This window comes from Schistocerca cancellata, chromosome 7 (genome assembly GCF_023864275.1).
Source record: "Schistocerca cancellata isolate TAMUIC-IGC-003103 chromosome 7, iqSchCanc2.1, whole genome shotgun sequence".
NCBI lineage: Eukaryota > Metazoa > Arthropoda > Insecta > Orthoptera > Acrididae > Schistocerca > Schistocerca cancellata.
Window position 1 is genome coordinate 35,211,564 of NC_064632.1, and position 25,751 is coordinate 35,237,314.

The following is a 25,751-nucleotide window of genomic DNA, read 5'->3' on the forward strand; positions in this document are numbered from 1 at the left end:
AGATGTTAAGTTCCATAGTGCTAATAGCCAATTTACTTAAAAAATGGCGGCTCAACATCACTGTAAGTGCATACGCAACGCAAAGCGAAACTATATTGTTACACCATTGAGCTCCAGAAAGTCACCCGCTCTTCGTCTTTTTACCATTCGAATTCAAGAATTTCTTAGTTTACAGTAACCGATCTACTTAAAAAAAATTATATAGGCTCTCTATGCCTAAAGAAAAACAGTCTGTCTTTAGATTTCATTACTAAAAACATTATTCCTTAAAGTACCGCATATCAGGTATAATACGGTTGTGCTATTTTTACATTTCAGTTTATTATATTAACAAAGTAATGGAATTAGACACGTCGAAAATTCCGACGTAAGTACCATAAACACTTAACGTCACATATTTATTCATGCTATATTTCATCGTTTGGAGGATAGTTATTTTCACATAGGGCGCTTCTAACACTGTTTTTCTACCGTAGGGCAACAACACACCAAAAATACTTCGCCACAGTGGAATAATAAAAATCGAAAACGGACGATAATGTAAAGTGTATCTTTAAAATTATGGAACAGCCGTCTGATGATGAACTTGCCAGTTTGAAACCGGTAACGGCGCTATTTAGCTAAATAAATGGCAGTATTAATAGTGGCTGGTTGCTGTTTTCTTCTTTGTAAGAATTAACCTACATTGAGGGTGCATTCGTTTTATTTTCAGTCAGTTGGCCAATTTCAAGAACATGTCTTACGCTTGCAGTTTCACTTTAAATTCTAATAGACATGTACTAGCGAAGTATTAGAATGTAAAATGAGGCGGGAAGCTTAAGATGTATCCTTCAAAATGACTGACGGTTGAAATTGCCCAAATGAACGGAAAATAAAAGAATACAGCCTACATTGACCATGTCTTCATTCTGAAAACCCTATCTAGAACCATGTCCTGCCTTTTGTAATTTCCAAAGGATCATCATAAATCGTGGTGATTAAGTGTATTTATTGTCTTTGCATAAAAGTGTAATTTCTGTTCGTCTCATTGCGTATTTCTTTCAGTTACCTTTTGTTACTGTACTGTAGTAGTTCTTTCTATTAATCGTAGAAGTTTCGTCAAGCTCTGTTACTTGACAGTGACATGTGCGAAATTTACTTTAGGCCTTAAGAGCAAGTCTAACTTGCAGGTGAAAACAGCTCGAAATACGAACACATTCCACACACTGACTTGCGGCGCGCTTCCGAATTTATGTAGCAAAATGGCTCTGAGCACTATGGGACTTAACTGCTGTGGTCATCGGTCCCCTAGAACTTGGAACTACTTAAACCTAACTAACCTAAGGACATCACACACATCCATGCCCGAGGCAGGATTCGAACCTGCGACCGTAGCGGTCACGCGGTTCCAGACTGTAGCGCCTAGAACAGCACGGCCACTCCGGCCGGCATTTATGTAGCACCATTACGTAATTATAATAAAGTGGCCCTGCGGTAGTAATTCTTTATTGTAATGTCAATACTCTTCAACTCACAAAGCACCTCTTTCGGGTAGGGGTAACTATTTACTTGCCTATGAAAAATGTTGTATTGTGGGCATCCACGTCTGTAGAACTGAACCATGATGAATAAGATCGCTTCAGATGTATGATCAGAAATAAAGATTTATCATACAGGAGAAGCGGTTTTATTCATCTTGGTTCTATGAAAAATAATTTTCCTTCCTTGAAGTATTTCGATTTATCCCTTAGCAGCCTTACCCTTACTAGTAAATACATGTGTAAAAACAGGACAAGAAAGAACAATACCAAAGTTTCAGTCTCAGCGCAAAATTAAAATACTTTACAGTGAAGTCACATGACAATTCCGATGTGATGTTGGTAGTTTGTGCAGTACGCTACGCTCACGCCACTGATATTCCTACACGAGGGGGCAACAAAAGGACACACATTCTTTGGCATGTTCATCGCTGAGCGGCCGAAGGTTTTCATCCGCAGCTGCACTGTGGTGGATTTCCAACCTCTGCTCATTTGTAAAATTATGCTGCATCAGACGCCCCCTACAACGATGCAACCTTATCATCGCTTTCTCTGCATTCTGAATTGGTGTTGTGGCCTTGAGAATCGTGATAAAAGAGTCTTTATTTGTCAGCTTATACGATGCCACTGAGGCCACGTAGTCGAAAAAACAGTCTTTGGAGATTATAACGCCGCTCTCAATGAACGCCGTTGTTTAAGGTCGATACGGTGGTGTGGCAGCATACCTGTGCCCACAAGAAAGCAGTCCACAGCACTTTTTCCAGCAGCTTCTCCCCGGGCTGAATACCACCATGCAGGTCCTTCTAGTTTATTTTGCTAAGGTGTGAGTAGCTGTACGAACTACATAATCACTTAGTGAAGGGCGCGGCGACCAATGACTGCACAACAACCCACAATTCTCGCCCTGCGGAACCAAGCAGATGGTGCATGCACAGAAATCGGGTTCAAATCTCCGAGCAGCCATCCATATTTATCTTCGTCGCGGTTTTCACAAATTCTCCTTCATTTTCCTTCCGTCGCTGTGCACTAGTATGAGATTCGTCTTGGCTGTAAGATTTTACCTTTAGTAACACTCCCCTAAGTACGACGTCTGTTCAAAAAATTCCGAACATTCGTAATTTGGCGCCAATGGTGTGTTGGAGCGAATTGCGGTTGGCATCCTTTAACACGCCTGTGTTTAATGTGTGACTGCAAGAAGTTTCATTGTTGTATGCCTGTTAGTTATTTTTTAGTACTGTACTGAGTAGAATGTTGTGTCGCACTGTTTGCGAATTACGAGATGGCAGAGTTAGAGGAGCAATATGTCTGCATTAAATTTTGTGTGTTGTTGTGTTGTTGTTGTTGTGGTCTTCAGTCCTGAGACTGCTTTGATGCAGCTCTCCATGCTACTCTATCCTGTGCAAGCTTCTTCATCTCCCAGTACGTACTGCATCCTACATCCTTCTGAATCTGCTTAGTGTATTCACCTCTTGGTCTCCCTCTACGATTTTTACCCTCAACACTGCCCTCCAATGCTAAATTTGTGATCCCTTGATGCCTCAGAACATGTCCTACCAACCGATCCCTTCTTCTAGTCAAGTTGTGCCACAAACTTCTCTTCTCCCCAATCCTATTCAATACCTACTCATTAGTTACGTGATCTACCCACCTTATCTTCAGCATTCTTCTGTAGCACCACATTTCGAAAGCTTCTATTCTCTTCTTGTCCAAACTAGTTATCGTCCATGTTTTACTTGCATGCATGGCTACACTCCATACAAATACTTTCAGAAACGACTTCCTGACACTTAAATCTATACTCGATGTTAACAAATTCCTCTTCTTCAGAAACGCTTTCCTTGCCATTGCCAGTCTACATTTCATATCCTCTCTACTTCGACCATCATCGGTTATTTTACTCCCTAAATAGCAAAACTCCTTTACTACTTTAAGTGTCTCATTTCCTAATCTAATTCCCTCAGCATCACCCGACTTAATTTGACTACATTCCATTATCCTCGTTTTGCTTTTGTTGATGTTCATCTTATATCCTCCTTTCAAGACACTGTCCATTCCGTTCAACTGCTCTTCCAAGTCCTTTGCTGTGAAAACTGAAGAAAACCTATAGACACTGCAAATAATGCAGGAAGCATACAGTGATGAGTGCTTAACCTGTACTCCGTGTTACTGATGGTTCACAGGGTTTAAAAGTGGCCAGACGGAAGGTAAAGATGTCCCTCATTCAGGATGCCCTTCGACGCTCACGTCAGAAAAGTCAACGAAACTGCGTGCGAATCGAAAAGTGACTGTCCGAGAGATTGCAGAAGAATGTAACATTTATGTTGGATCGTGTCATGAAATTCTGACACCGTCCCACGGCTCATGAGTCAAGAGCAGAAAAACCTTCACCTCGCAATATGTGATGAGCAAATGAGAACGAGATGTTCCTCGGGAGAATCGTGACTGATGATGAGACGTGGATCTACGGTTATGTTGTTGAGACCACGGTCCCGTCTTCACAGTGGGTCAAGAAAGATTGTTAAAGACCAAAAAAAGCTCGTCAAGTCAAATGTCAAAGCCATGCTGATAGTTTTCTTTGACTCTGAAGCTTTAGTTCATAATGGATTCGTGCCACAGGGACAAATTGTTAATCGATGGTACTAACGGGACTACTTGTGATGCCTGCGAGGAAATGTGAGAAGGAAACGGCCTGAAACGTGATAAGTCATGGTCCTTGCAATCACCCACTCAAAAAACCAAAACCTTTTTGCATGGTGACCGGGTTCAAGTTATTGCACTGCAGTTAGTTTATAGGGCTCTAAGTCCAGCAACTTTGTAACCGTTTGAACAGAGCCATAGAAAATTCCTATTTCCTGAGGAAGACGCCGAACTGATTTTCTAGGAGACCTTCTCAGAGCATGCCCATGTTATCCAGAGTTTCTTCTGTACGTACTGTGCTTGGCTGTCTATGTTTCTTGTCAACAACACCTCCCGTTTCGCGAAATTTATCAATCGATTCAATCGATGACTCTTACTCCCATTAGGAACTTTAACATCAGGAAACTCCTCTTGAAATAATCTCCTTACTGCACACACTGATTCTCTGCACTTGTATTTCGTCATTTCACTAGAAAACATTTCGCTCAATACATTCTGTATCGCGTCGCCTAAAAGACACGTGCTACTAGCGCAAACAATGGCCTCTCGGCGGAGGGGAAATACGAGTATTCTCCCCGCCAGGGCCACCACCGACTACCTGCCGGCCGGACAACAAAATTCTGCGCCAGGCTGTTACGTTAAGAACTGGTCACCCTGTGTCATGCAGCAGAACGTAGTTCTCCCAAAAGACAAACGAATCTATAGAGAATAGTTTCGAAATGGACGCAATTGTTAGAAACTGATAGCTGTGGATAGAACAATGGATCGTTCAAGCTACACATATTGACCCAGTTTCCTACAAAGAACTGCTAATACACGAGAATTTAAGGAGATGGCGCTGGATATTGAAGGAGACGTTTCGCCACGGCGCATCCGTCAACTTTCCCGTGAAGTGTACACGTGAAAGAATATAATGTGGAGAATTATTGCGGAGCATCAGGTGTATCCCTGTCATAAACGACGTTCGTAAGCAGTAGGTCAAAAACTGATTTAGAATTCCGAGTTACTATCTGTCAACAGATTATCGAGGGCAGTACAGCAGTGGCGAACGTCTTACGGCTAGTGCCACTCAAAAGCCCGTGTCTTATCACCAGCAACGATTCTCTATCAACCCGTGGGCTTCAACCAACAGGACGCTGCTGGCTGCTTCTCGCCGCCTGCGAAAGAATATGAATTCGTTATGAACAGGCATCATCCCACTTTGAAGTTAATGTCCGCGAACACTTAAACACGGTGACGTAGCGAGAGAGGGGGGGGGGGGGGAGAGGCCAGCAATAGGGTCTATCATGCTCCGGGTACCAGTTGTAAGAGAGACGCCAAATGGTCTCCAAAACATACAAAATTATCCAGAAAATATCTTATTACTATTAGAATAAACTCTGTATATTATATTACTGTATGTGTTTCTGGAGGGGAGGGTGCGCCAATAAAATGTAGTGGCGTGCCCCGGGCGCCGAGGATGGGGGGCAATACAGTATTGTGCCACGAGCGCCAGTTAACTTTCCCTACGCCACTGCCTAAACAACAGATTCTTTGACGAATTGCATGTTGGCTTTCGCCTCGTGGTTTTCGGCCGACGTTTGTCTAACAATTTTTCCGGTGTTTCGCCAGCGAATGTGTGTGTGTGTGTGTGTGTGTGTGTGTGTGTGTGTGTGTGTGTGCGGCCGGCCGTTGTGGCCGGGCCGTGCTAGGCGCTTCTGTCCGGAACCGCGCTGCTGCTACGGTCGCAGGTTCGAATCCTGCCTCGGGCATGGATGTGTGTGATGTCCTTAGGTTACTTACGTTTAAGTCGTTCTAAGTTTTAGGGGACTGATGACCATAGATGTTAAGTCCCATAGTGCTCAGAGCTATTTGAACCTTTTATCGTTCGCTTTCAAACGGGCTACTTCCGGAATCCCACTGATGGTTGTTTACACGCACTACTGATTTTTTTTCCAATTCTTCGAGCACAAATCTGCCAGTTTACTGATCTACGAAATCTTTCCAAGGCAGAACAAAACACTGACATTACGATAATTCCCATGCCGCCACTGCAGGAAAAACAAATCCACAACATGGGCTAATGCACAAAGACATGGTTTAGTTCCTTCAGTCAAAGAGATGCTTTCGTACCACTCATTTTCCCTGTTATGAGCTGTTGTATTATTAACAGCTGTTTCTAAGACCTCTGTTGAAAAGTCTTGAAGTTACAGATAATTCTTGTCACTTTCTTATGACGTTCACAACTACTACTTCCTGCTATAAAACGTGTTTTTACACTTCCACGTAACACATATTTGTAGCTTAGCAGATGCGTTTACACATGTATTTCGTAGTTTTAAAATAAGAGAATCTATTACTGCTGTACAGCAACGGTGAGACGTTAGGTTTCTAGCTGAGCACCTGGAATACGCCTGAATGGACTCAGATAACATACCGAAGCTTCTGACTAGTACGGTAACATAAAAAATGTGTCAGAGTCAGTTTTTTCTTGGATGGCTGACCGGCGGTCGACGAGACATACATTTCTGTCGGTCTTGGATATAAATACCGAGATACCGAAAAAGAACTGAGGTATGTCCCCGTTCTTTCGATGGAGCTCCGAAGTAGCCGTAACGGAAAACCACAATTCACCCGGCGCCAGGTGCACACACTGCTTGTTATGAAACCTATTCTGGTCTTCCGGTATTGAGAATATGTTTATGAGTATTCTGTTTCTTCATTTTTGGCAGAAAACATAAATCCGGTCGTGATGCTGTCTGTAGGTCGAGGTGGCATGGCCTCAAAAATGTCTCTGAGCACTATGGGACTCAACATCTGAGGTCATTAGTCCCCTAGAACTTAGAACTAGTTAAACCTAACTAACCTAAGGACAGCACACACATCCATGCCCGAGGCAGGATTCGAACCTGCGACCGTAGCGGTCTCGCGGTTCCAGACTGCAGCGCCTAGAACCGCTCGGCCACTTCGGCCGGCCGGCATGGCCTCAAACTTTTGTTATAGCCACTAAGTCAATTCATTGCGGCAGATAATATGTTCAGACGTAAAGAGTTTGGTGTTACATCTGTGTCGAAGCGTGTAGTTCGGGAAGAACATATATTGCATGGGTTCTGTCGTTTCCAAAGAAACAGACAATAATGCCGTATTAATGATCGGATGGAAATGGAAGATTCGCACAATGAAGCCCCTGACAATATTCATCAACCTTTGTGGAGCTGTTTATCAGATAACGGGTATTAAAAGATTAATTTTTCTTTCCATTCGGATCTGATGTCCGTCATTACCACAGTGTGATGTGCGATCCCAATGGTAACGAATACACTCTTGTATTTGTTGTGGCATGGAACGAACAAGTCCTGAATGTCATCTTGACGAGCTGTAGCTGTAGTTTCTGGTGAAACGGGCAACACTTGCTCTGTCGCTGCTGTCTGGAGGCTAGTATCAAAAGGTACGCCTTCCTAACGTATCCCAGACATGCTCCATGTGTGACAAATCAGAGGGCCAGGTATGCTATAATCTGTTCATCCTAATAACAAACCTAATGTAAACAAATACAAACGCGACGACTTGTCAGAATACGTAGCACACGTACACTGCTGTTGTTACGCTCTTGGAAGTAGGTCCTGCTTATGTATTAGAAGTCGTATTACTTTAAATGAAGCTTTAAGATATTCAAATGTATTAACAGCCATGAACGTTTTCCTTAATCACGCTTTAGCCACGTAGTTTTTGTTTCAAAAATGGTGTACAGTCTCAGCCTGTGCAGCGTTGTGCTCTGATTGTCGCGCTGTTAATTCGCAGTATGAAAATGGCTAAGGCTGCTTTGTTCCGTAGTGAAACGCGCGCGTGGAACACGGTTAAAAAGTGCCGAGAAACAGGCTGTTCTTAGTGTTTTTCATAAGTTTACGGAGATAATCGGCTATGAAAGAATGTATATAATGCAGTTGATAAATAACCGTGTGGACGTGTAGCGCAGTCGGTAGCGTAGTGGAACTTAAACCGCCTGTTGTGTTTATTAGTGCGCTGGTTCCAGTCACCGCAGCATTATCTCTCTTTTCTCATTCAATTTTAAATACCTACATCTCGTAATTATAAAACGCATCATTATTTTTGATGAAGAATGCACGTCTTCTTTTTTCTAATCACGTATTGGAAGCGAAGTACCTTTTTCCATTTCAAATACAAATTCTTAACTATCGATGTTTTATGAGAGACTGTTCATAAAAGTTGTTTAAATTAAAAATACATAGCAATTTAATTTTTCTATGCAAAAATGAAAAACCAAATAACACTGTTCGACATGGGTTCTATTTCTGATATTAAAGTATGTGCTTCTAGACCATTTTGCCGTGGCAAGTTCAAATATGTAAACAAAATATCGTTGTCAGGGATACTTTTAATATATATATATATATATATATATATATATATATATATATATATTCACAATTCATGGCAAATACAGAGACGTTATAGAGAAATACGGGTATGTTGCCGCAGCCAGTAGTGATAGAACGTGATAATTTCTCGTGCAACAGCAGGTGGGAAGAATCAGACATCATTAGGTTATCCCCCGCCACACCTATGTCATTAAGACCATCTGAAACATCTCATTAACTCGAACGGCGACAGCCGGTCGCTGCCTCGGCAGTAAAGCTTCACGCCTCCTAGGGGCAGGTCATCGAGTTTACAACAGTGGTGTTAGCCGCAATTTGTGTCAGTCTTAACGAGTGGGTGTTTTGGCTGACAAGTAACTGTCTATCATTTCCGAGCACGGTTGAACGTTTTAGTTCCTGTGTGTAAACTGATTGAGCCTGGTGCTGAAGGTAAAACGACTGCTTGTTTTTACACATCAGCGTTCCTCTAGTTCATTACTATTAATTTAATACAGGTGTATTACCAAAGTGGTATTTTTAAATTTGCAGAAATGCCACGTCATCGTGGATGTCGATATAAGCCGGACAACTTCTGCTACATCTGTGGGAAGCTCACTTTTGCCAGAAATAGGAAGAAAATTTCTTCAGTCATAAAGAAAGCATACAAACATTACTTTGGAGTAGAGGTAGGAGACCAAGATAAAGAATGAGCACCACATTTCTGTATTTCTGTTGTGCTACATGTTACTGCAAACTAATTCAGTGGTGGAAAGGTAAAGAGAATGTGGCGTTGTTTGCTGTTCCCATGGCGTGGAGGGAGCCTAAGGACCATGTTACTGATTGTTATTTCTGTCTAACAAAAATTCAGGGTTTTACAAACAAAATATCGAAGAGGCACATTGTTTACCCAGATCTGCCTTCAGCGAGAATACCAGTGCAGCATTCCGACAACCTTCCAGTATCTTCAAGAGCTCGAGGTCAAATTCCGAGTGACAGTGAAATAAGTAGTACTGAAGAAATCACAGATGATGGTTCTTTATATCACTGCACAAGTGAGTCATCGCCACATTTGTTAACACAGGCAGATTTAAATGATTTAGTACGTGATCTAGGACTAAGTAAACAAAAGGCGCAGCTGCTTGGTTCAAGATTACAAGAGTATAATCTACTACACCAGAGTACTAAAATCAGTGTGTTCAGGCACAGAGAACATGCCTTTATTTCTTATTTTTCAACTGACGAAGCACTGACATTTTGCAATGACGTTGCTGGCCTGATGAAAGTGCTGAACTTCACATACAGGGTGTTTCAAAAATGACCGGTATATTTGAAACAGTAATAAAAACTAAACGAGCAGCGATAGAAATACACCGATTGTTGCAATATGCTTGGGACAACAGAACATTTTCAGGCAGTTCTGTTTATTGACGAAGCCTTCCAGGTAAAAATAAGCTTCGTCAGTAAACCAAATGCTGCCCAAATGCATATCACCGTCATCAATCCTGTGCACTATATCGTTAGCGAATGTCTCTCGTGCAGCAATGGTAGCGGCGCTGAGGGGTTGCCGCGTTTGAATTTTGTATGGATAGAGGTGTAAACTCAGGCGCATGAGACGATACGTGGACGTCGGCGTCATTTGGACCGCAGCTGCAACACGGCGAACGGAAACCCGAGGCCGCTGTCGGATCACCTGCTGCACTAGCTGCGCGTTGCCCTCTGTGGTTGCCGTACGCGGTCGCCCTACCTTTCCAGCACGTTCATCCGTCACGTTCCCAGTCCGTTGAAATTTTTCAAACAGATCCTTTATTGTATCGCGTTTCGGTCCTTTGGTTACGTTAAACCTCCGTTGAAAACTTCGTCTTGTTGCAACAACACTGTGTTCTAGGCGGTGGAATTCCAACACCAGAAAAATCCTCTGTTCTAAGGAATAAAGCATGTTGTCTACAGCACACTTGCACGTTGTGAACAGCACACGCTTACAGCAGAAAGACGACGTACAGAATGGCGCACCCACAGACTGCGTTGTCTTCTGTATCTTTCACATCACTTGCAGCGCCATCTGTTGTTGAAAATTGTAACTACTGTAATTTCGAAAGTTTGTCCGCCTGAAAATGTACTGTTGTCCCAAGCATATTGCAACAAACGGTGTATTTCTATCGCTGCTCATTTAGTTTTTATTGCCGTTTCAAATATACCGGTCATTTTTGAAACACCCTGTATATTTCACAGGAGTGGAGACTTTTCATAGATGCATCGAAAACAAGTCTGAAAGGTGTTTTGCTCCATAACGGAAATAAAATACCCTCTGTTCCAGTAGCTTACGCTAGTTTGACAAAAGAGAATTACGAATTCGTACAAAGGATGCTAAATTCATTAAAATACAATGAACACAAATGGAAAGTATGAGCAGATTTCAATGTAATTGCTATGGTACTGGGAATGCAACAAGGCTACACAAAGTATGCCTGTTTTCTTTGCGAGTGGGATAGTCGAGACCGAAATTCTCACTACGTGAAAAAGAAATGGCCTAGGCGAAGATGGAAAGTTGGCGAAAAGAATGTACAACGTGAAAGTCTGGTAGCTCCTGAATGTATACTACTTCCACCGCTTCACATCAAACTTGGCCTGATGAAACAATTCGTGAAGGCCATGGATCCAACAGGCTGTGGGTTTGCATATCTGGCTACCATATTCCCCCGTCTTTCAGCTGCAAAAATAAAGGAAGGTGTATTTGTGGGCCCACAAATCAAGGAGCTGCAGAAAGATGCAAATTTTGAAGCGTGTTTAACTGATAAAGAAAAAACCGCATGGGACTGTTTCAAGATGGTGTCGGAAAACTTCCTCGGAAGAAGAAGAGCTACTAACTACAAAGCAATGGTGAAGGATATGATCAAAGCATATCAGGATTTGGGGTGCAGTATGTCTTTGAAGGTACTTATGATGGACTCTCATCTGGACTACTTCACAGAGAGTTGTAGTGACATATCGGATGAACATGAGGAAAGATTCCATAAAGACATTTCTACCATAGAAAGGCGCTATGAAGGGAAGTGAGTACCTTCTATGTTAGCAGATTATTACTGGAATCTCATTCGAGAGAAGAAAGATTCACAATACAAGAGAAAAAAGTGATGTGCATTACAAGGCAGTGGCTCATTGTTTGTCAATTTTCTGTAATTTCTCATGTCAAATAAATGCTCCAAAGTGTATACACAAAGGTTACTGTGTTATATGTTGGATCCCACCCTCCATTAATGTGATGAACTTATAACATCATAAAGATGTGTATTTGTTTGTCGAATTTCACCTCACGTTTGTTGCACTATATCAGAAACTGAAAAGAGAAATAAAGTTGCGATTACTCATAAACTATCCCTGACAGAAAAAAACCAAAAATAGTTTTCAATTCAGCACTCAAAATACAACTAGGATCACATTATTTTTTATCAGAAATAGAAAAAAAGCTTTTTTTGTAGAACAGTGTAATCTATTTGGACTGTATGCATCGTTTTATACCACAGAGGTAGATAAGTATCGAAGAAAAATTAAAAACAATAATTTTCACAGCATCGAACACATCATACAAATTCTGCATTTTTACATATGTTACTTTTCCATTACAATAACAACCCAACAGAGCCGATCTGGAGCCAAGTTGCGGGATTTGGCCCGAGAAGTAACAAAGACTGTTAAGCTGCCAGATGTACTGGAACTAACGCACGCAGCTTTTTCACACGTAACTGCCGAACGCTGGCGGAATATTTTTTTTTTCCTTTTTTTTAAATCTCATTTTGTTCGATGATGGTCATTGTATTTGTTCGGGGCAGACGTCCCATGACGCTTGTTCAAGTTCATCGTAGATCCATTCACTCCGTTTTATTTTATTATTATTATTTTACAGATACAGAACTGCTTGTCGTAAAACAAGAAGAGAACATGCTGCGCCTGGTTGGCATCGTGGCTTCTGTTGTTGATAGGCTCGTTATCAACGTAGCAGGTGAGACTTCCAGAACTGACATGTATTCCTCGGATTCGGAAAGGAAGGAGCTGAAAGGTTACCAGACGACTGACCGTAAGTAATACCTTCAGTGACTTCAATGTTTATCTATACGGTGAAACCCTTCAATACTCTCTTACGTTACACAGCTTATGCAGAAAAATTACACTGCGGTTAAGTCATGAATTTTCATCATTCTTGTTTTCAATTACAATAATACTTTTTCTAAAAACTATATCGTGTTGAGGTTTTCTTCTAGTCGTCTAAGGAGCCTATTGTGGGAGATTTGCAGTAGATTATTTCATGCTGCGTAAAAATTAAATGACATTCGAAGCTGTATTTCTCGTCTCCTCGTCTCTTTTTACGTGTGAACTGTATTTGGTCACGCCACCGCAAGCTAGCTGTAGCAGCTGACCGGCCAGTGCTGTGCAAGTTAAATGAGCCGGTAAAGCTGTTGTCCCGTTTTATCGCTTAGTCGATGTGCGCGTAACGCACAGCACAAAACGTACCCTTATTATCGTACTTGAAGCCCGCCCGCCCGGTTAGCTGTGCCGTCTTAACGCACTGCTTTCCGAGCGGGAAGGCGTGCCGGTCCCGGGCTCGAATCCGGTGTGCCGGCCAGTCTGTGGATGGTTTTTAAGGCGGTTTCCCATCCGCCTGGGCGAATGCGGACTGGTTCCACTTACTCCGCCTCATTTACACTATGTCGGCGATTGCTGCGCAAACACATTCTCCACGTATGCGTACACCATACTTTCTCTGCCACGCAAACATTGGGGTTACACTTGTGTGGTGCGAGACGTTGCCAGGGGGGGGGGGGGGGGGGTCCACTGGGGACCGAACCGCACAATAACCCTGTGTTCGGTGTGGGGCGGCGGTGGGGTAGTGGACTGATGCAGCCTATTGTGGGGTTGTGAACCATTGAGGGCTACAGCTGGGACAAAGCCTCTCCGTCGTTTCCAGGTCCCCAGTTCCATAGAATACAATACAATCGTACTGCACAGTACTCGAGACAGCTTGGCTGCACTCCCACGTGAGATGGAAATCCAATGATGTTCCAGCAAACACAGAAAGATAAATACTGCAATGTTTACATCAAGTTTATTCTTATGATGAACGGATTATAGTCTAGGATCCGTTCATTCCTCAAGGTATTTGTGGTGTGAACTACGGTGTTCGGCCTTGCATTACCCAGCTGGATTACTCTATTTGTTACCCTGTGTAATACGAGTTGTGTGAGAAACGTAATGAGTCTGATTTTTTATCGAGCAAAGTTTTTATTTTGAATTTTTTCCAAACAACAATATTGTCCCCTTGAAAGAAGTTCCCTTCGGTAGCCCTACACCGAAGGAGTCGTTCCCAGTCTAGGTAGCAACGTTGAAAGGGTTCAAGTAGTATGTTCTATAACATCTCAGTCACCTTCTTTTGAATTTTCTCCAGAGTCCCAAAATGACGTCCTTCTAAAGCATTTTTCAACTTCGGGAAAAGAAAAAAAGGCACAAGGTCCAGACCAGGTGAATAGGGGGGCTTTGGAACAATAGGAATGCCTTTTGAGGTAAAAAATTCCATGTGACATGGAGCTTTGTCATTCACTTATCTGCCATATCCGGTCTCACTCGCTTGTACTGAACCTTATAAGGACATTTTTGTAAAACACTTGGGTAGCAGTTTGTTCTCGAGGAACCATCTCACAAGAGCAGGGATATGTTTTACATTGGCGTCGGTTTCTGAAGTTGAAAGTCTTCCTGAGCGAGGTTCATCTTCAACGTGTTCTCGGGCTTACAAAAATGATTTGTGCCAGCGAAAAAATCTCAGATTCCACAAGTTTAACACAAACTTGATGACATAATGTTGCTCTAAATTCCGCTGTACCATTTTCGTAATACACAAAAAAAACGCAACTTCACTGATGACGCCCTCAAACGTCACGTGATGACTCTACGGAGCTGAAACTCGCGCAGGGCATCTGGAAGGGATGAACACACCGGTCTACACATATAGAACAACACAGCGTTGCCAGGTCGCTCACCGTGTTGTCAGGCTCTTTACTTTTCTCACATACCTCGTATCCCACTAGCAAGGAAAAACTGGAGCATCAGTTTGGCAGCATTTGGTCAAACGCTTTCCATTTCCGTCTTTGTATGACGCAATATTCTGAGGAAAAGTCATTGTGCTTTTCTGTGTCTTGTTAGAGCTCGTTCCCTCCAACGACAAAAAGGAAATGGGATGAATGTATGTCACTGCATTTGCTGTTTATTCGTTGATTACATGATGCGTAATTTTGATCGTTGATACACAGGGCATTCTGACACTATCACTCACTTCTACCATTAAGTGATTGCTATGATCCGTGTAGAATCCCTGTCTGTTTATTTACACGAATGCAAATTTTGTTAGTTAACAGTTTTCACGATGTTTACATGCGTGAATTAATTACTTTACACGGACTATCCAAATTACTGTAATCAAAAAGATAGTCAGGTGGTTATATAGAGAAGTCCTGGAAACGATAACGTACAAACTGGAGTGGCGGACGGAATAGCACGATCTAGTTCCCAGGCCCAGCGCGTGAACATCCGTCTAGTACAGTCCTAGTCCATTGCAGTGAACAGATGGTTCTTCATTAAACTTGGTGAGCGTGAACGTACGACTCGGTGATGCAAAAATACTTTTGTCGCTACGCCACAACAACCAGTTCAGTAGAAACGCGAGCAGTTCGTATCTCTTTACGTACAGCTAGTATGCGCGCAGTCAACAGATGAGCTATCCGTCCGATTCCTGCAATTTATTCAAGGCAAGTGAGATACTGATCTGTTTGCCACTACTAAACGTTCGTCGCTAGACACAACGCTCCGATGGCACTCTGTCGTCTCTCTCGTTTGAAGTTTGAGAGAACGACCATTATACGCCGCTGAGTTACCTGTTAGTGATGTTTGTCGCGGAGAAGCTAAAGCCTCACGTAACAAGGACTTACATCCCACAGGCCTGTCACGTAATTGGCCACGACGGTAACACTAGAGAGATTCAAGGTTCGGAGCAAACATGTCGACGAACGTTCTCGTTGCGTACTACCCGCCGTTAGGAGGCAATAAGAGCAGCCATCTTACAGTGCAGTTAAAAGAAGTTGCGACTTTTGACAGTTCAGTACGGAGCGAGTGATGGAAGCGCAGCTGCCAGTGTGTGCTGGGCGCGTCAGCAAGTGACGATAATGCTGGGTCTATTCAGCACAGAATCTGACAGGGCTCGTTTCACTGCGTGATCGGCAACCAGCCGAGCTGCTAAGATTTTAAAGAAACTATATGATAATAAACTCTCAGTCTCGCGCATCTTTTAGTTGAATTCATCAGCTTCATGATTTTTCGTTAAAGGTCTATGTTATGTGATATTTCGATAATAGGTAAACTACTGCAAAAATTCTTAATTTGCAGTGAAAAATACGGGTCGCTGTTTGGTCCGTGTTAGGTAACATGCTGCCGCGTATTAGATGTAGATAATATATTGAATTATCCTTGAACTTTGAAGGATATCGCTGTCTGTTTCCAGTCTCTAGATAATGGAATTTGTGTAAAGCCTTCCATCACGAACTCGCGCGTCAGTGAAAAAAACTAGAGCGAAATATTCATACACTCCTCGTATCTCATAAATGGTTTGAGATATCGAAACACGATTTTGGCAAATGATAGCTCGCAAAGACGAGAGTGTTAATATGCGAAACTTCCTTATCTACCGCGATATTCAAACGACTACAGGTTTTTTTTCAATGAAGTAATGTAATTATTTATGCCCATCGATAGCTGGTGAAATGAGAACTGCTGTGGGTTGTGTAACAATGTAAGTGAAGAAATTGATTTTTCTATTGAGAATGGGTTGTTTTATAAGCTACTGTATTGTCCTGACTTGCTAGTTTAATAATACACTATTTCGGATTCTGTCGCAATTTCACCTCCATCAGAATGTTAGTGAGATGAATATTTGTAATCTCTGCTAACTTGGCATCAAGAGAAGTGACGTATTCCTCTAAATTCGTCACAGTCCTTCCTGAACAAACGTTTCCTTCAACTAACTTCTTAGTACGGCTGACAACTCAGGACCAGTCTTGTCGTATAGCATTTGGAATGGCTTCTTTTGTCAGTATTTCAAAATCACTGAGCGTTAACTTGTTACTGTTTTTGCCACATCAGATACGGAGGAAGCACGATTGAATTATGCCCTTTACCATTAGCCAATTCGTCGACCTGAGCGTGAAGTTTGGTTTGTACTGCAAAGTTCCCTTAACACCGCTTTGTACATGCTAGGTTCTCATGGGACATTTGTATCCAGAGCAAAATATCCGCTTTCCTCCACTGCATTGTTGGAGCTTTATGCATCACAACGGAGTGGTAGGGTGTTTTGTCTATTACTATTGTCGAATTCCGAGGAATGTTTTGCTGCAGAACGTTATCTCACCATCCAGTGAACGTGTTCTGGGACGGCACTTTTACTGCAAACCTCCTATTCAGATGTGCTCCACTGTTGTTAATGCAACGCCAACACAGAACACTTGCTCGCAGTACCTGATCGCAGTACCTGACGACTACAGAACACTTCAACGCCAGAAAATACGACTTTACAACGAGAGCTGACAAACGTTGATGCATGTAATGCGTGACAACTTGGTTTCATGGTGTGCAACAGGAGCGCTTTACCAGTTGCACCGATGGCAGCGTGGTAGGGAAAGCCGGCACGGCACTGGTGTTACCTGGGCAACGGTGTCGCGTCTCCCTCTGGTCAGGCAAACGTCAAAAGTAGCAACTCATTTTTAACGCACTATTGATTGTTTGAAAATGATGCTGAAATTTAAAAGTCGTCATAAGATCAAAATCAAATGCAAAATAATTTACACAGAATGTATGTGCGAAAAGTGGCAGTTGACCGTAAGTAATGGAAAGTGTGATATCGTCCATTTGAGTAATAAAAGAGTACGTTAAATTTCGGTTACACGATAAAGCACACAAATCTAAAGGGTGTCAATTCAACTAAATACCTAGGAATTCCATTAACGAACAGTTTAAACTGGAACGATCAATGTTGTGGAGATGGCAAATCAAAGATTCGGTTTTATCGGTAGAACACTTAGAGCATGCAACAAATCCACTAAGAAGACTGCCTGCATTACGCTTGCCCGTAGTCTGATAGGGTACCGCTGTGTGGCATGGAGATACTTACCAGTCAGGATTGACGGAGCACATCGAAAAAAAGTTCGAAGAAGGGCGGCTCATTTTGTGTTACCGCAAAATATGGAGAAGGGTGCCACAGATATGATACGCGAGTTGAGGTGGGTATCATTCAATCAGAGGCGGTTTTTTGTTGCGGTGAAATCTTTTCACGAAATTTCCATCTTCCGTGTTCTCCTCCGAATGAGAAGATATTTTGTTGACACCCACCTACATAAGCAGAAATGATTATTGTAATAATATGTGAGAATTCTCGCGCGGTAATGATTTAACCGTCCGTTCTCCTCCGTCAGCCTATAATGTAAGCGATTTTTACGATTTTTTTGAAAAACTAATGACGCTATTAAATTTTTTTGCGCATTGTTTACTGAATCTTGGATAACAATTTCCCTTTTGTTTTAAATTTGTCATCATTAAGCCTCCCATCCAAGGAGTTAAAGTTGTTCTGTCCAAAATGAGGTGTGTCCATATCGAATGACCTGCAGTCTACAAATCTTACCATAAATCAAAATGCAAACGATTTTCTTAATTTAGAGGATATTGCACAAGGAGTACTAGCACAGTTTTTTTTTTAATTCGACAAAATAATAAAATGGCAGGCGTTTGAAACAAAGTTGCTGTTTTCTCGTGTGTTAAAATCACGTTTTTAGCTGCACAAATATTCAGTCAGATCTTAGTAAGATTCCAAAGCGGCGCAAAGGTTGGCAACTTGCTTTAAATGTTTGGAAATGTAAAACGTGCGCTTCGTGAAACGAAAGAAACGTAGTATTCTGTGACTACAGTATCAGTGACTCACAGTTGGAATCGGTCAATACATACAAATATCTGGCTGTAAAAATTTGTGGGGATATGAAATGGAACGATCATGTAGAGTAGGGTCAGTTTTCGATAAAGCAGGTGGCAGACTATACAAAACACTCGTGCAACCCGTCCTAGAATACTGCTCAGTTGTGTGGGACCGGTACCAAATAGAGTTAACAAGGGATATTGAACGGATACAAAGAAAGGCAGCACGAATGGTAACAGGTTTGTTGGACCCATGGGAGAATGCCACGAAGCTGCTGATAGAACTGGCAGACGCTTGAAGATAGAAGCAAGCTATTCCTTCGAAGCCAACTTAGAAAGTCTTTAGAACCAACTTTGAGGGGTTAATCAAAGAATATATTATGAGTCCCTGTATATCGCTCACATACGAGTCTTGAACACAAGATCAGCCTATTTTCAGCGCGCACAGAGACATTTAAGCAATCATTCTTCCTGCTCCACATGTGAATGGAACGGATCCTTTGCCATGCACATGACAGTGACCTGCAGAATATGGATTTAGATGGGATGAACGTTAGAGAGAGAGAGAGAGAGAGAGAGAGAGAGAGAGAGAGAGAGAGAGAGAGAGTTTCACAACAAATATCTGTCAGCCAGATCGATCTTGTCACATTATTTACAGCACTGAACTCGGAGTTCCCCGCACACGTTGTTCGTGATAGGGGTGCAATTGCGGGTTAATCAGTATTCTTTGTAGTGTGCATTTCAGCTGCAAATTGGTAGATCTATTATATTTTCCACAAATAATTCCGTGAGAACAATTCCTTTACGAGAATATTGGCCTGCTTTTTGTGGACTTAACGATGCATTTTCATGTACATTTCTATCTACAGCGCTATATTACTTTTATTTATTATGACGTCTCATTAAAAACCTTCTGAGTGTACTGCAGTGTCAGCTTACTAAATAATAAAAAATGCTGAAATACTATAATATCCAGTGTTTTGGCAGTGTTGCAACGACCTTCCTCGGGGCGTAGACTACTGTTTCTTTTGAACATTCGCCCCTGTGTGTCTCAGTGCAAAAAATCAAATCGCTCTGAGCACTATGGGACTGAGGTCATCAGACCCCTAGAACTACTTAAACCTAACTAACCTAAGGACATCACACACATCCATGCCCGAGGCAGGATTCGAACCTGCGACCGTAGCGGTCGCGCGGTTCCAGCCTGTAGCGCCTAGAACCGCTCGGCCACTCCGGCCGGCTGTCTCAGTGACCTGTGTCTTTAGTTGTCACTTTCGCTTCTGGGTTAATCTCTGATATTAGACACCAATATTACTTTCTTTGGGTGCGGTTCATAAACATATTTACAGGGTATCCTTACATTCCATATAAAATAAGTAACTTGTAAATATAATTCAAATCGGTTTTGATACATGAAAAAATTACACGAATCACGTTATAGCGTCTCACCCGTAGTGGTTCTTGCCATATGCAAACTGCGTATGAAATAGCAGAATAATACTAGCCATCCTTGTAGTCTCTGCCACACACTGTACGGTTTGACAAATCTTCACACACTCTGCTCGGCCAGCAAAGCTGGAAAGGATTTTGTACGGTGGGAAACACTCGTGAGCATTAACTGGAGTGATTTACTGACAAGCAATGGAAACTCTTAACTCAAAATGGCGGGACGGATATTACCTCCAGCACAATGCTTAACTAAAACGTAAACTGCAGTGATGAATACGATGTGTCACATAAACATTAATCGACTATTACTGTTTATTAGATTCTGTTCAATTCTGTTCTGGCCGGTTGCTACAGCAACAGTTTGGAATTAGTCCAGATTGAAAAACAGTCCGGGTTTCAAACAGAATAAGAGCTAGGCCTAATTAAAAGAAAGGAAATAGGACTGTAAGTCATCCCACATGTGAAGAAGACGGAAACTCTTTTCCGCAAAAGGTCCGTTTGGCGCTCACACAGATATGACTACGATTTTTTTTTTTAACGGGATCCTTACAAATTTGAATTTCGAAGACAATGAGGTGGGGAGATGTTTACGCTCAACTGCTGATATTTTTTCTTTATATACATTATCAGCTATTTCCGGACTACAAGCAGTGTTTGCAGCGATGTGTTTGAAATTTCCTAATTCTTTTTCTATGGAAGATGAGTCAGGTCCACCTCTTATTCTGTATGACTTTAAGACGGATATATTTTGTATCCAGTTACTTTTACGTAAGTTCTAGTATTTATTTCAGTTCCTTTATTCGCGCACCGAGCGAGGTGGCGCAGTGGTTGGACACTGGACTCGCATTCGGGAGGACGACGGTTCAATCCCGCGTCCGGCCATCCTGATTTAGGTTTTCCGTGATTTCCCTAAATCACTACAGGCAAATGCCGGATGAAAGGGCACGGCCGACTTCCTTCCCCATCCTTCCCTAATCCGATGAGACCGATGTTCTATGTACTGACTTGGCAGAAAATCCTAAGAAATTTCAGAAAATCCTAAGAAATTTTGGTCTTATGTCAAAGCGGTAGGTGGATCAAAACAAAATGTCCAGACACTCTGTGGCCAAAATGGTACTGAAACAGAGGATGACAGACTAAAGGCCGAAATACTAAATGTCTTTTTCCAAAGTTGTTTCACAGAGGAAGATTGCACTGTAGTTCCTTCTCTAGATTGTCGCACAGATGACAAAATGGTAGATATCGAAATAGACGACAGAGGGATAGAGAAACAATTAAAATCGCTCAAAAGAGGAAAGGCCTCTGGACCTGATGGGATACCAGTTCAATTTTACACAGAGTACGCGAAGGAACTTGCCCCCCTTCTTGCAGCGGTGTACCGTAGGTCTCTAGAAGAGAGTAGCGTTCCAAAGGATTGGAAAAGGCCACAGGTCATCCCCGTTTTCAAGAAGGGACGTCGAACAGATGTGCAGAACTATAGACCTATATATCTAACGTCGATCAGTTTTAGAATGTTGGAACACGTATTGTGTTCGAGTATAATGACTTTTCTGGAGACTAGAAATCTACTCTGTAGGAATCAGCATGGGTTTCGAAAAAGACGGTCATGTGAAACCCAGCTCGCGCTATTCGTCCACGAGACTCAGAGGGCCATAGACACGGGTTCACAGGTAGATGCCGTGTTTCTTGACTTCCGCAAGGCGTTCGATACAGTTCCCCACAGTCGTTTAATGAACAAAGTAAGAGCATATGGACTATCAGACCAATTGTGTGATTGGATTGAGGAGTTCCTAGATAACAGGACGCAGCATGTCATTCTCAATGGAGAGAAGTCTTCCGAAGTAAGAGTGATTTCAGGTGTGCCGCAGGGGAGTGTCATAGGACCGTTGCTATTCACAATATACATAAATGACCTGGTGGATGACATCGGAAGTTCACTGAGGCTTTTTGCAGATGATGCTGTGGTGTATCGAGAGGTTGTAACAATGGAAAATTGTACTGAAATGCAGGAGGATCTGCAGCGAATTGACGCATGGTGCAGGGAATGGCAACTGAATCTCAATGTAGACAAGTGTAATGTGCTGCGAATACATAGAAAGAAAGATCCCTTGTCATTTAACTACGATACAGCAGGTCAGCAACTGGAAGCAGTTAATGCCATAAATTATCTGGGAGTACGCACTAGGTGTGATTTAAAATGGAATGATCATATAAAGTTGATCGTCGGTAAAGCAGATGCCAGACTGAGATTCATTGGAAGAATCCTAAGGAAATGCAATCCGAAAACAAAGGAAGTAGCTTACAGTACGCTTGTTCGCCTGCTGCTTGAATACTGCTCAGCAGTGTGGGATCCGTACCAGATAGAGTTGATAGAAGATATAGAGAACATCCAACGGAGAGCAGCGCGCTTCGTTACAGGATCATTTAGTAATCGCGAAAGCGTTATGGAGATGGTAGATAAACTCGAGTGGAAGACTCTGCAGGAGAGACGCTCAGTAGCTCGGTACGGGCTTTTGTTGAAGTTTCGAGAACATACCTACACCGAAGAGTCAAGCAGTATATTGCTCCCTCCTACGTATATATCGCGAAGAGACTATGAGGACAAAATCAGAGAGATTAGAGCCCACACAGAGGCATACCGACAACCCTTCTTTCCACGAACAATACGAGACTGGAATAGAAGGGAGAACCGATAGAGGTACTCAAGATACCCTCCGCCACACACCGTCAGGTGGCTTGCGGAGTATGGATGTAGATGTAGATGTAGATGTAGACCACGCTGTCTGGTCTCCTTCCGCAAACAACCAACCAACCTTTATTCGCGCGGCAATAAAAGATTTCCTAAATTTTGTTCTCAATGGACTGTTTTCCTGTTTTATAAACAATGTGATGATGCCCCTACAGAGTGAAACGCGTTATTGAAATAAAAAATTTTGCAGTCCACACTGCTTTTCAACCTGAAACTCCATAGATTTCATTCATTTCATTTTCAAAGACCTAATTCAACTGATGTATGTACAAGGAAGAACCTCAGATTGTTAAGAAGAATGAGGTAAGCAAAATGAAAATGAAAGTGGAGGTGTAACCGAATGGTCTAACCTTAATGGCTGTAAGCTATCTGTCAATGCTCTGCAGACACAGCACTTCAAAACGAGATTCAATGAAACTACTCCACACATTAATTTGATTTCTGAGAATTTAATTCAACTTATTGAAACTGGCTGTAAATAGAAAACCATAGGTATGCTTCTATAGGTGAAGTCTGCTGGATTTCAACGTATTGGAATGTAAATTTATTTCCGACTCCTTAATTGTGTGCCGACAGTAATCAGGGGCTCAAAGAAGAAAGAGAAAAATTAATGTGCGCGCCTTCATTAAAGCCTAATCATTTAACGCCAAGAATTGGCGGAAGTAACAAGATCGCATTTCGCGTTGCCTGGAGAAAGCGACGTTCATTTATAAAACCAATTACGCCATGTAGCAATACGAGAAGTGTTTCATATTACTCGTTAGTGCTTCGAAGAATATCAGGCTACTAACGAGTGCCAATGCTTGTCAGATCTCCTCTCAACTTACATGCTGACAAGCAGGATGCCGAAGTAATTTTTTTTTGTCTATGTACAACTCGATTTTTTAAAAAAAATCAAACAGCGGTAATGTTTCCTCTTGAAACCTAACTTCTTACTAGACACTTTACAAAAGTTCTACATGGCTGTGGTCCTGACGATGGAAAAATGATTCTCTGCTAGAGGCTGGCAATAGAAGGAATCATTATGGATGTCACATGATTCATTAACATTTCACAGCCAACGAGCAACTGATTTCTTCCAGTGCTTGGTCTTCATTTTTTCTGTTGTTTCTTTGAGCGTGGAATACATCCCACATTCTTCGAAATCCAGGGTAATTTAAAAAGAAAGAGCAGATGTCTGCAGCAATGCAGGCGGCGTCCCACATGGAAGTGGACGTCGTGACGCCTGCACTGTCTTCTCACCTGGAGACAGCTGCAGAAGAACCAGCCGACGAAGAGTTGCCGTCCGCCTCTTCACACGACGAAGAAACGGACACCGACGAAGGACTGCCCCTCCCGCTCCCAGACGAGCGGAGTGTGCAGCCCTTCCTGAAGAAGATCGCGGCGTCGCTGAAGGACGGGACGTACCCTCACGGGGAAAACCCGTACCCCTTCACGCCGGCACACGCGAAACCACCTCTTCCGCATGTACCGTGCGACCTACGCTTCTCGCGTGGCATGTTGCATGAGGCGATAACACGGAAGGAGTTCAAACTGCTGAACAGTCGCCCCATCTTCACCCCTTCGGACTGGGACCACATCACTGAGGTCACAACGAAGTGGTTGAGGGAAGAGTGGCGCTCCGGCAGGCGGCAGCCTGCCCCAGAAGATCTGCCAGCAGTCGAATACTTCGCCAGACTAGAACTAGAGAAGCATCCAGAGGCCCATTCCAACGAGAGGCCACACTGACGTCAACAGAGCTGTCAACGGAGGAATAGCAGCACGGCTGCTTAGCCTCCACCACCACCGGACAGATGAAGTCCGTGATTTGCGAACGGGAACGGGAACGATTGTTTCTTACAGACAAAGTATGAAAGATCGAGACACATTGCGCACGTTGCTACGAGAGTTGAATGAAAAGTGCCGGCCGGAGTGGTCGAGCGGTTCTAGGCGCTACAGTCTGGAATGGCGCGACCGCTACGGTCGCAGGTTCGAATCCTGCCTCGGGCATGGATGTATCTGATGTCCTTAGGTTAGGTAGTTTACGTAGTTCTAAGTTCTAGGGGACTGATGACCTCAGAAGTTAAGTCCCATAGTGCTCAAAGCCATTTGAACAATTTTTTTGAATGAAAAGTAATGCCTCCACCTTCGTTAATTGGGTTTGGATGGGAATATTTTAATAAAACAAGTCAGAAATAATCCTTAGAATGTGATCTGTAGTTACCAATATTCACTTTTCCACATAATCACCAGCCAATTAGATTCATTTCTGCCAACGATGAATAAGTTTTCTGAAGCCGTCACGGAAGAAGGCGACACACTGTTTCCGCAACCACAGTCTCACAGTTCAGAAAATGGTTCAAATGGCTCTGAGCACTATGGGACTTAAAACTTCTGAGGTATCAGTCCCTAGAATTTAGAACTACTTAGACCTAACCAACCTAAGGACATCACACACATCCATGCTCGAGGCAGGATTCGAACCTGCGACCGTAGCGGTCGCGCGGTTCCAGACTGAAGCGCCTAGAACCGCTCGGCCACTCCGGCCGGCTCTCACAGTTCTCTCACCGTCTTCATCAGAAGCATAATGATGTCCCCGCAGATCGTCTTTCATTATCGGGAACAGATGAAAGTCAGACGGTGCTAAATCTGGACAGTATGGAGGACGCTTCTGAAACTCGGTGTTTGCTGTCACAGTACGTCCACCTCTTTGTTTGTCACGCAGGTCAGATGTTCCCGCCTCAATATTTTTAACTTACTCGCCCAACGACGCACAGTACTCACATCAACACAGTCACCATAAACTGCTTTCATTCTCTGATGAATCTCCTTTGAGGTGATACCTTCTGCTGTCAAGAATTCAATGACTGCATGCTGCTTAAATCGCTTAGACCGAACGTCTGCGCAGGGTTCCATACTTCACTGTAATAACACAACCGTTCACTGCTAAGGCTTCCCGCCAACTGGAGCTGTAGATAAGAGGCTACGGAACAAGCCAAGCCAGTACCTGCCGCATACCAATGCTGCCAACTGTTGATGAGTTATGAAGGTGATGGCATCACTTTTCTA